The 13,074-nt window shown below is 40.6% G+C and overlaps 1 long non-coding RNA gene across 1 annotated transcript in view; it reads right to left on the reverse strand.

The window, feature by feature from the left end:
• The window catches only part of LOC307023864, a 45,232-nt gene that overhangs the window by 2,119 nt on the left and 30,039 nt on the right, over positions 1-13,074 (reverse strand). The gene's annotated exons all lie outside the window — the stretch shown is intronic.

The raw sequence follows: 13,074 nt of genomic DNA on the forward strand, positions 1-13,074 counted from the left end.
GCAGATAAAGATGCCATTTGGGAGGGAGATAAAGTGCTGCATCATGGGAGATGTGTTCCCGAGCCTGCTCTCAGCTCCTCACCCTTACAGCGCCCTCAGATTTACTAGCTCTTTTTTCCTGCTCCATAAAACAGCAAATCTGCTCGCCAGGCGACACAGGCAAATGTTAATGGATTCATTTGTCAAGAACCTTCCACTTATTTACAGTCCCTTTCCATTACCGTCGCTCCTCCTGTAAGAGAAAAACCTGTGGCCAAAGTCAAAATATCGATTTGCCTGTCCATCACGACTGTGAGTCATCCTGTAAAACTCACAAAGCCACAGACACTGCTGCCACCAGCAGTGTGTTTAAACATGACAGTTACATAATCATAAGCATTTCCTTTTTTTGAGGATGGTAGGGTGGGGGTTGGCATCTCCCATCATTGCAATTATGTAATGTAATTAGAGTAAATGAATAAATGTTGTATTAAATAGTTTCAAATTAAAAGCATTATTTAGTTCAAATATCATTTCTATTATCTGCAGGCTATGTGGAGGAAGTAAATTATTTGTCACAGCGCTTAAATCAGTTTGTAAGATTTTCTGGAATAATTTGCTGCCCTTTTAAAAAGAATGAAATCCACACAACCAGTGAACATTTCAGCATGGGGAATGTTTTCATTTATTAATTTTTGTGTTGCAGATAGGGTTTGGTGTGAGGCAGGGTATTTAATATTTTACATTGGGCGAGAGAATGATTCAAGAAAAACCCATGTTACTTAATATACCTTAATTTTTCGAACTCAAAATTAAATTTGCACTTTGACAAGAGAAGCCTGAAAAAGGTCCATTAATGCTGTTTACCACATATACAGTACAAAGATCACTGAGGCTGATTATAATGGCATGCTTCAACTTCTTAGGCTACAAGCTTTCCTTCAGTGTGACTGCTGACACAAGCCAGACCTTGACCCTGTGCACCAGCTACTGATAGTTCAGACTTCTCTCTTAAACACTCAGCCTGGAGGAAGGTGAGCGCCATGCTGTGCCATGGGCCAGAACCCCCCAACATATCTTATATCTTCTGCACTGCCCAGGTTTTTCTGTTATTTGGCCACTGGATCAAAGCTTCAAGCTACACTCTGTTTAGTATCTTTGCAAACCTTCCAAGATCAGATCTGATCCAAGCTGATATCACAATCTGAGCACGAATATGGCTTATTCAGATTCACAGCTACTGACGTGGTGGCATAGGTTGGTTGTAGTTGTTGTAGCAGTAGTAGTAGTATAGTAACACATTTCATTAATCCCTCTCAGGCACATTTATTTATAACAGAAACATCAAAAGCAATGTAAGACGCATGCAGTGCCAAACATAAGCAGGTCACACACAAGCCATCGGCTCATACATATGCATGGCCAAATCACTGATTCTAGATTGCATCCTGTATATTATGCAAAAAAAAGCTAGAAAAAAATAATACATGTGATGTTTATCATGTATCCCTTCCTATGGAACTAAAGGTTTGAATACAGTGGGATGCATTGGTTCTCTATGCTTACAGTTCCTGGTGCTGTTGTTGTTTTTCTGTGAAACCGACGCTCATTAAGGCTCTTCAGATTACAGTCACTCAAAGAAGACTTTACATAAGCAGCAGCATGGACGGCTGCTTTCAATAGGAGAGCGTCACAACAATATCTACAAGGCAGTTGTAGGATGTGTGATTCATTGTTTAATAAACACTGAGTACATCCTTGAAGAAAAGTATTTTCTCTCTATCCCCAGCATGCTGTGAGTTAGATCCACAGAGGTTCCTGCATGGCCTTTGCTAAAAGCTTCTGATTATCTCTCACTGGCTTCAGCTGAGAGGCACCACTCTTGTGGCGTATACAGCGCTGCAGCATCTCTGCCATCCATACATCTGTTTCATCCCCCATCATTTCCTCTTTCCTCCTCGTTCTTTTTCCTTTTTCTACAGTCCCCACCTCCCATACGGGGGAATGGTTTGGCCTTTCTGAAGTAAACAGGCATTAATCACTCCTTGAGAGGGAATTGTCCGAGGGACAGCCCAAGGCATTTGAAAGGGGCCACACAAAGGCACATGGGACCAGGAGATAGATGCTGCAGGGGAGCGGGGTTTTACAGCCCCCAATGGGAAGTGTACGGCACCAGCTGATGGGGTCAGCCTGTCCACCTTGGGTAAGTGTGTCAAGGACAGTGAGAGGAGGAGGCGGGATTTGGGCTTTGGGTGAGATCGACTGCCGTGAAAAAGAGCAATGGGCTGACAAAAAAAATCTGTTCCCTATTTAGTTTTTCTTTTCCCCTTTAAACGATAATACAAGGAATAAACACATAACCATAAATTAATGAGTGAGCAGTCATGAACATGAGAGAGAGACATACGTTCCCTCGTAAATGTCAGAAAAACATCAAATTATACTTTCACTTCTGCCTACAATAACATGTTGATTCTTTTTGTATTGTGACATTTAAAATCTGATATTTACCACAAAATCTACTTTTAACAGAAGGTTTATGGACTTGACCTCAAAATATGACAAACCTCCTACAAGAAAATGAGAAAAACAATTATGATTTCTTAATTGTTTATGTACTGTGCTCATCATTAGATCTAAGACAGCTGAAAAACACAATATGACACCGTTTATGAACCATGAATTGCAACAACAGTTATCCAAGGAATAATAATGACTTATTCTTCTCTGGTCACCACATTAAAGTTGTCTTTAAAATGCTTTATGAATAATTTAAAATATTGTTTCAATTGATAAAACAACAGAAAATATTGTGATGGACTTCTTTTGATTTAATGACTGTTACATGAACCCTAAGTAACATGTGTTTTAATATGTCAAATGTACCACTGCCCTATTATTCCTATATACATTTGCATTATTGCATTTCCTCCCTCTATTGAAACCTCTATTGGGTCAGGGTTAATAGAGTCAAATATATTCTGACACTAACCAGCTATCACTGACATTAGCAATCTCAGCTAATTAGTTCTAGTACACTCATGACATGTTTTATGACACATTGTGGCATAAAGATGCCGCTCATTGACCGCGGACCGTTGTCATTCATTATGATCATCCACTATTTAATTAAAAAGCCCAGTGTATGCCAACCAAGATTTACTGCGCAAAACCCAGTATTATCCAATCAAATAACAGCTTTGTGAGCACTATTCATGAAGGACTTCAGTGGCATTTTAACTGGCAAAAAAATCACCAATTCACTTTAAACAAGAGAAATTCACTTGAATTCTTCAACAATAAACAGGCTGTTGCCCTCCTGCAGTGTGTATTACTTTTGTCCGACTATTTCAACAAATATCGGATGGGTTGCCAATCTCATACTAATGACTGCCAGGCAGAAAGACAGACAAATGGACGGACGGAGCGAAATATAAACTCCAGGCAAAGTACGGTATTTCAAACTGCTTCTATGGTCATTCCTGCATAAGCATATTTGGCCATGAAGATGCACCTTCTTTGATGAGGATGAGATTCCGCTTGAAGTGTTCCTTGCATAGGGTTGTTTTGCATTTCTCTTTGAGTGTATCTTAAAACAACACTCCTATGCCTGTATGTATATTGTAATTTGAGGTTGCTCTAATCATTGTTCCTGTCTATACGGGCTCTGAAGAGATTCCCTTTTATAAGGGAGCCAAAACTTTTTTTTTGCAAAACTGCATTCTTAAATTCAGCTGAAACTTATATGTGGCTTCAGCTGTCTGGGATTAACAAATAAATTGGGTACCTAACAAAATAATTGTGTTGTTAGTATAAAATCAACTCTTTTTGTTTGTGTGTTTGTGTAATAGTAACACAAGGAGTGATTGTTTTACTAACAGGACTGTAACTTAGGAGGATACCCACTAATCTTTTCAGCTACACTTTAGAACCCATTTTCTTGACTGCAGATCTCTCACATTTGTTTACCATTAGAAAGGGATCTTATCTTGGCTTACATGGACGGGACGTATAATTACAGCAATCAAACACAGCGTCATTAGGCATGTTGGCATGTGAGTGCTATCCTTTACATGTTCTTTACATGGAATGTTGTTTGTTCAGTTTTAAGTAAGTCTATTGCATGTCTTAAAGCCATTACAGCTCCTGCTGGCCTTGTTACAAGCACAGCACTCAGCTAGACAGCAGGGAGACATATGTTCCTCGTCTTAAGTGGTGCTTTAAAAGGTATTGATGGTTTAAAAGCAGCTAATAAGTGATCAATGAGGAGACTCTGCGTCATGGTGGCACTGTACCCAAGGAAACTCTTAGAGAACTACTCCCAAATGTCCTCATTAAAATTTTGTTGCACACATTTTAAACTGATTTAAATGATAGCCTCAATAACAAACTTAAGGTTTCTTGCTATATATAGATCTGATTCTAAATGAGTATGTCATTAGATCACATATATTTGCTTTAAAATCAAACGACAGTTATCCACATTAAATGTCCTTTGCTTTAGGTGAAGTGACAGTTGGGCAACAACTGGAGTCTTGGCAAAGCAGGAGCAACGCTCTGATTACAATCAGCCAGATGGCTGCCAAGCAATGTTTGGACATAATGGGAAGAAGGGGAAAATCAGATTTGATATTAAACTGTATCGTTCATGTCTTTATTAACCAAAAACTCCATAAAGCTGTCAAACATTTAGAAAATGTTATTTTAACATCTTTCCCAATGTCTCTAGTGTTTATGCTGAACAAAAGCCATACTGGAAGTAAGCCAATAGAGTACATAGCATGTTATGTACTGTGTATAATTATAGTTTTCAGCATGCACAAATAAAGAAAAGGGACATTTTGGGTTGTTTTGTCATAATGATTATTTCTCTGTTGACCCTTCCTTTACAAAAAACATGTAATTAGTTTCACAGTAGTCTGAATCACTCTCATTCAGTCTCAGTTTGGCAGGATCATGCAAAAACCCAAATTCCTGGTAGATGAGAGAAGAAAGGGCAGCATAATGTTCTGAGGCACAAGAGCTCTCCACTTTCTTTAAGATGCTTTCATCTTGTTCTTCTGAAAGTCGGCCCTGTTGTTCTTTGTTGCGCGGTGTGAGTTTCAGCTGTGTTTTGAACTGACATGACACAGCCAGGGATGTTTGTACATCCAGCGTTTGAATTACGGAGGACTAAAGGCCTGCGTGGTGATGTATGAGCAGGATGTCAGGTCTGTCTGTTAACTATGATTTATTAATGCCTGAGGGGGAAGCAATGCCAGGTAGTGGTAATGCAGTCAGACTGAGAAGGCTACTGTAAACACACTGTATGACACCTAATGAAGGCTCACACAGGAATCCATTACACCCTTTCACATTCCACTCTTATAATATTGCATGAGTAACTGTCTTATTCCAGGGCAACAAAGGGCCAAAGTACTTCATTCAAACATCTCATAGACGCTCTACTGACAAAACCTGACTGCATAAGTGCACTGCCTCAAGGTAGAAGTGAGTATTCAAGAAAAGAATTATCTGAATGACCAAAAATGTGCCACAGCAAAATATAAAATCTACTCCTACAATGCTCACACCAACACGAGTCAGCTCAGATGACTTGGAAGACATGGATCATGTTTCTCTGTAATCTGAAACTCAGACCCATCAAAGAAATTCCAATAAGCAGTAGAGACATTTCCCAGAGAGCATCCTGTGGGGTTCCTGGTGGCAAGCGGCACTGATGGGTGGGGTCAGTGTGTCAAACTCCAATCCTGCCCCATTACTCAGCACAGGTCCCATTAATGTATCAGCCATCTGATCTACACAGCTGCAGAGCAGGGGGGGGACATGTAAACACAAAGAGTGAGGAATTCAGGGAGAAGGGGGAGGGCATGGAGAACAGGGTTTGACATTATGGTTGCATAAAGTGCAAGCCATTACTGCTCCTTGCTGCTGCATCGCAAACATGGACGAAACTGTCAGCACAAGGTCAAATCAATCGAAGAGCAGCTGATTTACTCTCTAGAGGTCAAGATGAGGGAAGAGCAGCAGGGAGAGAAAGTTATCTCTGCATGTGGCTTTGTGCAGTTGTGTGTGAGCGGCTGTGTGTGTGCCCTCGACACAAAAGAGGGCAGAAAGCATGTGTGTCTGTGTGTAGTCTTACGATAAGCATCCCTTTCTGGGAATTACCTGCTTGTCTCATTAATAGGTTGATGCCGGAGGGGGACAATATGCAAACCAAGCAGGAAAACATGGAAATCAAAACATTTTCTCCTACCCCCACCCTCCATGGTCACACACACTCACCAACATTACACACATAATCACACTCCCAGTCACAGTGCATTAAATGATTCAGCTCATAAAACACTTACAGTCCTGATAGGTAAGGATTTTGATTTGTAAATAAACACAGGCAACCAAAAGAGAGACAAGGCTCTCTTAATTATATTGCTTTGACATAAAAGCTGTTTGTGCTGCTCCATTCATGTTAAAGTAAGTAACCGTTAATGGAATATTTTTTTATATGAATTGGGGATTTATTTTGATACCTTGTAAAAACTGTATATTGTTCCACAAATCTGTTTTAGTAGCAAGCTTTAATGCACAGCAACGAGTAAACACTACGCCTGTGCTCACTGGGATAATAACACAAATAAAAAATGCCATTAAATGTAACAAGCAAATGTTCCCATTTGCCTAAACAGTTATCATGAATGTTCCTAGCAGAATATTTAAAACTGCTGTAGACAAATATTACCTGAATAGGTTTTTGAAGTGAATAGAGATCAGTAGAAGGAACAGAAACCACTGATTATCAAATTATGTGTATTTTGTATACTCATATGTATCATAATTTAGTACTTTTTTTTAATGCATGTCACATATTTAACATGTAACATTAAGCTGTCTGTGGCTCTTTTTCCTGCTCTAACTATGCAAATGTCCCCTCCGTGGGACTAATAAAGGTATTCTGATTCTGATTATCGATCCTACTGCCATAGTAGAAGAAACCAGACATCGAAGACGTGTTGAGAGAAAAACAAAATAGGGCTTTAATTGCTTTTTTTGTTTCTCACCACCAGATTTGAGCCCGGAGAGCTTTACACCGGACCCCTGCTGAGATGGGCTGTGGCGGGAGGCAGACTTCACTTCAGGCCCAGAAACAGGATAGACAGGAACTGAGGGGGTCCCTACTGGGCAGGGGGGCGGCTGATATCCCCAGGACCCCTGCTCTGTTTGTGCTCCAGGTTACACCGGTTATAGCAGGGGGTCCTCCCCTTCCAGCCACTGAAGGGTCCCTATACCCTCTGGATGAACTTCAATTAAAAGAAGGTTGAAATCAAACATTGAACACTTCACCTTCTCAACCAGCCCTGGAAAGGACAGCAGAGATGAACTGATAGTTTGATTTCATATGAATAGTGCCTGAATCCAACAAGATGTCATCTGTCAAACACAAAATGTTCTGAAATGTTTTTGTTATACAGCACAAATGTTTTTGCATTGTATTGTGCAATTGCTATCATATCAAAAGTCTCCTCTGTGCTTCAATGGGAGTCATCACACTGTCATAATAACAGTGGGGATAATCTCACAACCCATCTTTAACTGCCAACACAGAATTCATATTTCCATTTGAAAGCACAAATTCTGAAAATAGGCCGTTTCAAGACGTTTAAAAAATGCAAATATATGCTTTCTTCAAAATAAATAATTAGCATTCTGCTATTTGGTGTACTAACACACATAAAAACATTGTAATAAACACAGCAAACATGTTGCAGTTCATACCCTTTTCTTTTTCTTCCCACACCCCTTTCTGCTGTTGGGGTTATCTATCTTGTAGGTACAATGCAAACACTACTGGTCTCCATTTCATTGACATTGTTGCTACACTTAAGTGCAGTAACTTAATCCCTTTTGAAACAGAAGGGTTTCAACCTTAGCCGGCGGGCTGGGAGGGGAGCAGCGCTGAGTGGAAGTGGAGGAGGGTGTTGTCACCGCACTTTACAGCATTATGGCGTACTGTAGAAGTGGCAGGGGCCTCAGGGTCATTTAGATAGGGTTCCTCCAGCCTGAGGTGTTAAATTCAAAACCACATTTATCATCACAAAAAAAGCTTTTCTTTCAGCATCTGCTCACTTAACTTTAATTATAGCTTCCTTTCAGAGGAGGAAGGCCATTAAGCTGGGTTGGGTCCTTAACTCTCCCTCCTCTGAGTGTTGCACTGTGTCACGGCTGGATACGGCACTGATATACGGAGAGGTGAAATGTATTCTTCTTCTTCTTCTTCCTCACTGGGCCGGTAAGCACTCCACAAGGGTTAGTCTGAGATCTACAATCCCTGAGGATCGAGACAAGCATTTTGAAGTAGACATTTCAAAAGAAAAAAGTAGTCGGGGATATGAAAGGCTCGGTCTGCAGCAGAAGTCACTGTAAACACAATCCTCGTATTGTACCGTACGTTTGGTCTGTGCGAGTGAGCGTTTGGATTCACAAGTGTACACTTTTGTTTGTGCACATATGTGTTTATCCTTCTATAGTCCTCGTGCATTTGGCCCATTTTCCCTCATTGTGCTGCGAGTATCCCACTGGGGAGGAAGACGAGGGAGATTAGCTATGTTTCCTGTTGGTGAGGCTTTGATGTTCGGTCCTGAGGGAAACACTGCTCAGTCACATTTCCCTTCATCTGCTGCATGTCATTCAACGTGTACAACCACCTCCAAAGTCACCAAGCCCTTCATGCTGTGCGCTGTCTGCATTTAGAGACATCAGTCATGTTTTGAGAGCAGCCATAAAGTTTGACCTCAACTTTGTGAAAAAAAAGCTTTCTGTTCCTGTTTTACTTTAGCTGAGGAAGCACAAGGAGCTTTACTGAAAAAGAACACAGGGATTGTTGGTCTGTGTACAAGCCTGGACGTGTTGCAGGTAAACTGTGGTTATACCACTGGCATACAGAATGCTGAATTAACTTGGGTCCTTCTCAACAACACTTACTGTACATAACAGAAACAACCAATTATATAATACAATTACCATATGATTCTGCTAGCATCAGATCATTCAGATGATTGATCCCTCTTTAACCAAAAAGGACTAGCTATTTAGAACAGCTTGCTTTAATATGGTCACAGTTTACAAGAATGTAAGCAGCAGAACCTTCTTTTCTTGTCACACCCTTGATCATTTATTCACAATGCAACTGGACCGCTGTCCATTAGATTTAAGGTTCTGCTCTGTAATGCTGTTAGCGGCTAATGTAGCCTCAAGCTGCTAGCCTCAAGCAGGGATGAGCAGGAGTGTTATGAGACTTTAGGCAATGTGGAGCCGCAAGAAGTCATGATACCCTTTTATAGACGTGCAGTATCACTTCTTTAGCTCCCCATAGATGCACCCCATGGTACTGAGCCAGAGACCCGGACAGGAACCAGCAGGTCACTAAAAGGGCCTAGGTATTTAACCATTAAAAAAACAGTCAATTATTTGAAATAATCTAAATTAAATGAAGGCATCAGTTATTAAATTAAAACAGTACTATGTGCCCACCGGACTTAATTATCGCATTTTTCCTTTGCTTTCATCCCAGATTAAGTGCTTAACATAGAGTAAATTCTGAGACAGAACATCAGCCAATGAAACACAGCACGTCTTGCTTCTGTCGAGTCTCTGTAGATCTTGATAATGATCATTACAGGTACAAGCTTCTGAAGCACAGTGGAGAGAAGGCCCTTTGATTCAGCACCACAGATTTCTGCCCTGTGATGACTGGGCCCTGCACCAAAGAGGAGGACACAGAGGTAAAAAAAGTGACTGTTCTAGGTTAAAAAGCATACGGATAATGTTGTGGTTTTTATAATGAGCCCTGACTACTGTATATTTCATGCCGCAGCATGTCAAGACTTTGGGTGATTTTAGGTGAGTCTGGGGACATCAAAGGGACCAAAGAGTGAGAAGACGGTAAACCGAACCCTCTGTGGCTCAGCTAGAAAGGTTTAGGTTGGGTGAGCATACTTGATGTATGTGTGTATTCTTTGTGTTTAATCTTGTTTACGAAACCCTATCCTGTCTTAATGCTGGGAATAGAACTTAAAATAATAGAACTAGATATGTTGTTATACAAAAAAAACTCTGTGTTATCACTCTCATTTTGTCTGTTATTCACCTTGGACGTAAGCTCCTTTTCAATAGCCTACAATTGATTATAATCCAAACAACATTTAGAGTTATAATTATTAAGCATTCGGCCTGCATGGCAGCTGGAGTCCTCTGTCTCGCTGTCAGTATGATTGACGACTTAGACGGTACATGAATTTCAAATCCTGGTGAATGATAGGGCTGTCTTCATAAACAGGTACAAAACTTCAGTATGACTGAAAAGCGGCCAATTAAAAGCTCTAAATGTAAATCAGCTGCATCCACTGTACTCCCACTTTTCCCACTGTGTGGATGCTGGTGAACTGAGGAGACCCCCGTCCACTAATTTGTCCAGTCATCCTGCTCAGGGACCAGGGACAGGCTGGAGAGGTGTTACCGCACCCTTTGCATTCAATTATGGATCATGTTTAAATCTCCCAACCCTGAAACAAGAACAGAGGATTCCAGGAGGGTGGCCAGCTAATGCAGAAAGACAGACAGACACTCACACAACATTTGGATATCCGAGCATTGGAGGGAAGCCAAGCATAGATGTGATCGCCTTCTGCACCAGTACTGGCTTCATGTTCAGCAGCCTTTTTCAAATATTTAATATTTTTTTGTTTCCCAAGAGAGTACTAAATTGTGTGTTGCACTTCTTCACAAATTGAATTATTTCACAATATGTTCACTATCACTTAAAGATTCCCCCCCCCCCTCTGGTCAAAGTAGCTTATTGATGTCCTTTTTCTTAAAGACTCCAGATTGGACAGTTGATGAGTGGACTATGATTTACCAGATGGCTCATTGTGTGTTCTTGTTTTTTGGCAGTCTGACCCTACTGAATATTGAGATGAGAAGCCAGCTTGGATTTTCTGGAAAAAAGTGTGACATTTCTTGGAGTGAGTTTATTGCCTAGCTGTCACCCTCTGTATTGGACCTGATGTTCAGCCACTGACTGCAGACATCATACTGTTATGGCGGAGCTTGAAAGACTCAATTTGATGGTTTGATGGTTTTTATATTAATTTGAATATGATTTGCTGAGCCACAGGTCTACAAGGGAGTCAAATACAAAGAGTCTGTCCCTTTTTTTTTAATCAAACATAAAAACTTAATTTTAAATATCATGCCTATAGGTAAGATTTTCAAATCCTCTGTTTAGAAAATAAAACCAGATGTATCACCACATCAATTCGTCATTAATTTGCAGACCCTCACGGCTTGAAGTCCTGATTCTTTAACTATTTTGTGTTGCATCTTCTCTTCCTGGGCCCTGGAACTTTTCAATAAACAGTGGAGGAGACAACAGGCAGCTGCACTGCATTTGGGCACAGATTTGGGACATGTGTTTGGCCGGGAGTCTGGTGTTGAAGGGAACTCAGAGGCGGAGAAGGAAGTGTCCAACAATAAAACACTTCACTTGCTTCACTGATTTCCAGTGTAGAACATTGGAGACTACATTTTACAACAGCTAGTTAAGGCTTAAGGACACGCTGTTTTTTGGGAAAGCGGAAAGCATAAGACACTTGGTCAGTACATACTGTATTGTTGTTGTAGTGATTCAGTGAGTGTTGGTAAAAAGAGATTTGACTGTTTATGAGATGTTCTCAGTGGGAAGTCAGGCAGTGGCTGGGCTGCCACCTTGAGGTTTACACATGTACTTAAATGTATTTTTGTCATATCTGATCAAGTGAGAATTTGGGGCCTACTGAAAAAAATGTAAGGCTATACAACTTGGATTTGTTGTTCAAAGTTACATTACATAGTAAACAAGCATATAAAAAAGGACTCCAAAGCCTATGGAAGGGGGTCAGCGTATATTCCCAACTTTAATAACTCAGTGACTTTGCTCATTATGGTTCTGGCCATAAGAAGACAGAGAGCACCCACTGCATTATGCACTATAGATGCACTATAGATGCACTGCCCCCCCCCCCCCCCCCTCTTCTGTAGCAGACACAGTGAGGGCTGATGGGAGAGGGCTGGTTGTATGTCACAGTTAGAGACAATGGAAATGCATCGACGGTTCAGCCTCCAACCAGATAGGACACATGCTGGCAAATTTATGGAAGTATTAAACATTAAATGCTCTGATGCAATTGCGATTTCATGACGGGGGGAATGAGATAGTTAATAACTGTCTCAGTGAGCAGCTTTCTAGCTTGAGATGAGCCACAATTAGGTCAAACTGGCTGGTGCATTAGCAGAAGGACAAGCGGCAGTTTCAGGACTTTTCTTCTTTGGGATGGGTGAAACGCGGCATTAATCACAGTAATGTTGCTGCAGAGGCAGTAGAGACAGCCCATGACGCCTTCTCTGCATAATGTCCTAAAGTGAACACTGCGTTCTCTTGCTAATTTATGTACTGCCACCAGGGCGGTACAGTAAAGCTTTCTGAAGATGCTTATTGCTCTATAGCTCAATGAATGAGAATACTTTTGGCTCACTGCATAGAAACTTTACTGTATTAATTCCCCAGACACTAAGGAAGTCTGCAGTGGATCAGCTACAGTGTGACGGCTCTACTAAGTGTGGGACATTGTGGAGCTGCAATTGTCCTGACTTGTTGTGAATCACCGGTCCACAAAAAATGTAGGAAGATATAAAAATCTAATTTAAGAAGTTGGAATGCACAATAACTTCAGGATGGGGAAGGAGCCACCGAAAAAATACTTCTGTTATTGTTCTGCAGCAACTTTCCTTCCTGCACATTAATCACATTTTCTGTTTTTATTTGCTACTGCTTATTTCCTCGTTTATTTTAGTACCATTTAGTAAACTATGTTAGATAATGGAGTGTGCTTTTTAATGGGGGAATTAAATGTCACAGCCATTCAATATTATGGTCCCCAAACACTTGTAATTCTAATGTTATTATCAAGTCTGAAACGGTGTGCAATTTAAGAATTATTTTGTTGGTTTTTTTCATGTTGACATGTTTTAGCAAAAGCAAATTAGTTATAACTACTGCATGAA

This window comes from Notothenia rossii (assembly GCF_949606895.1).
Source record: "Notothenia rossii genome assembly, chromosome: 11".
Lineage (NCBI taxonomy): Eukaryota > Metazoa > Chordata > Actinopteri > Perciformes > Nototheniidae > Notothenia > Notothenia rossii.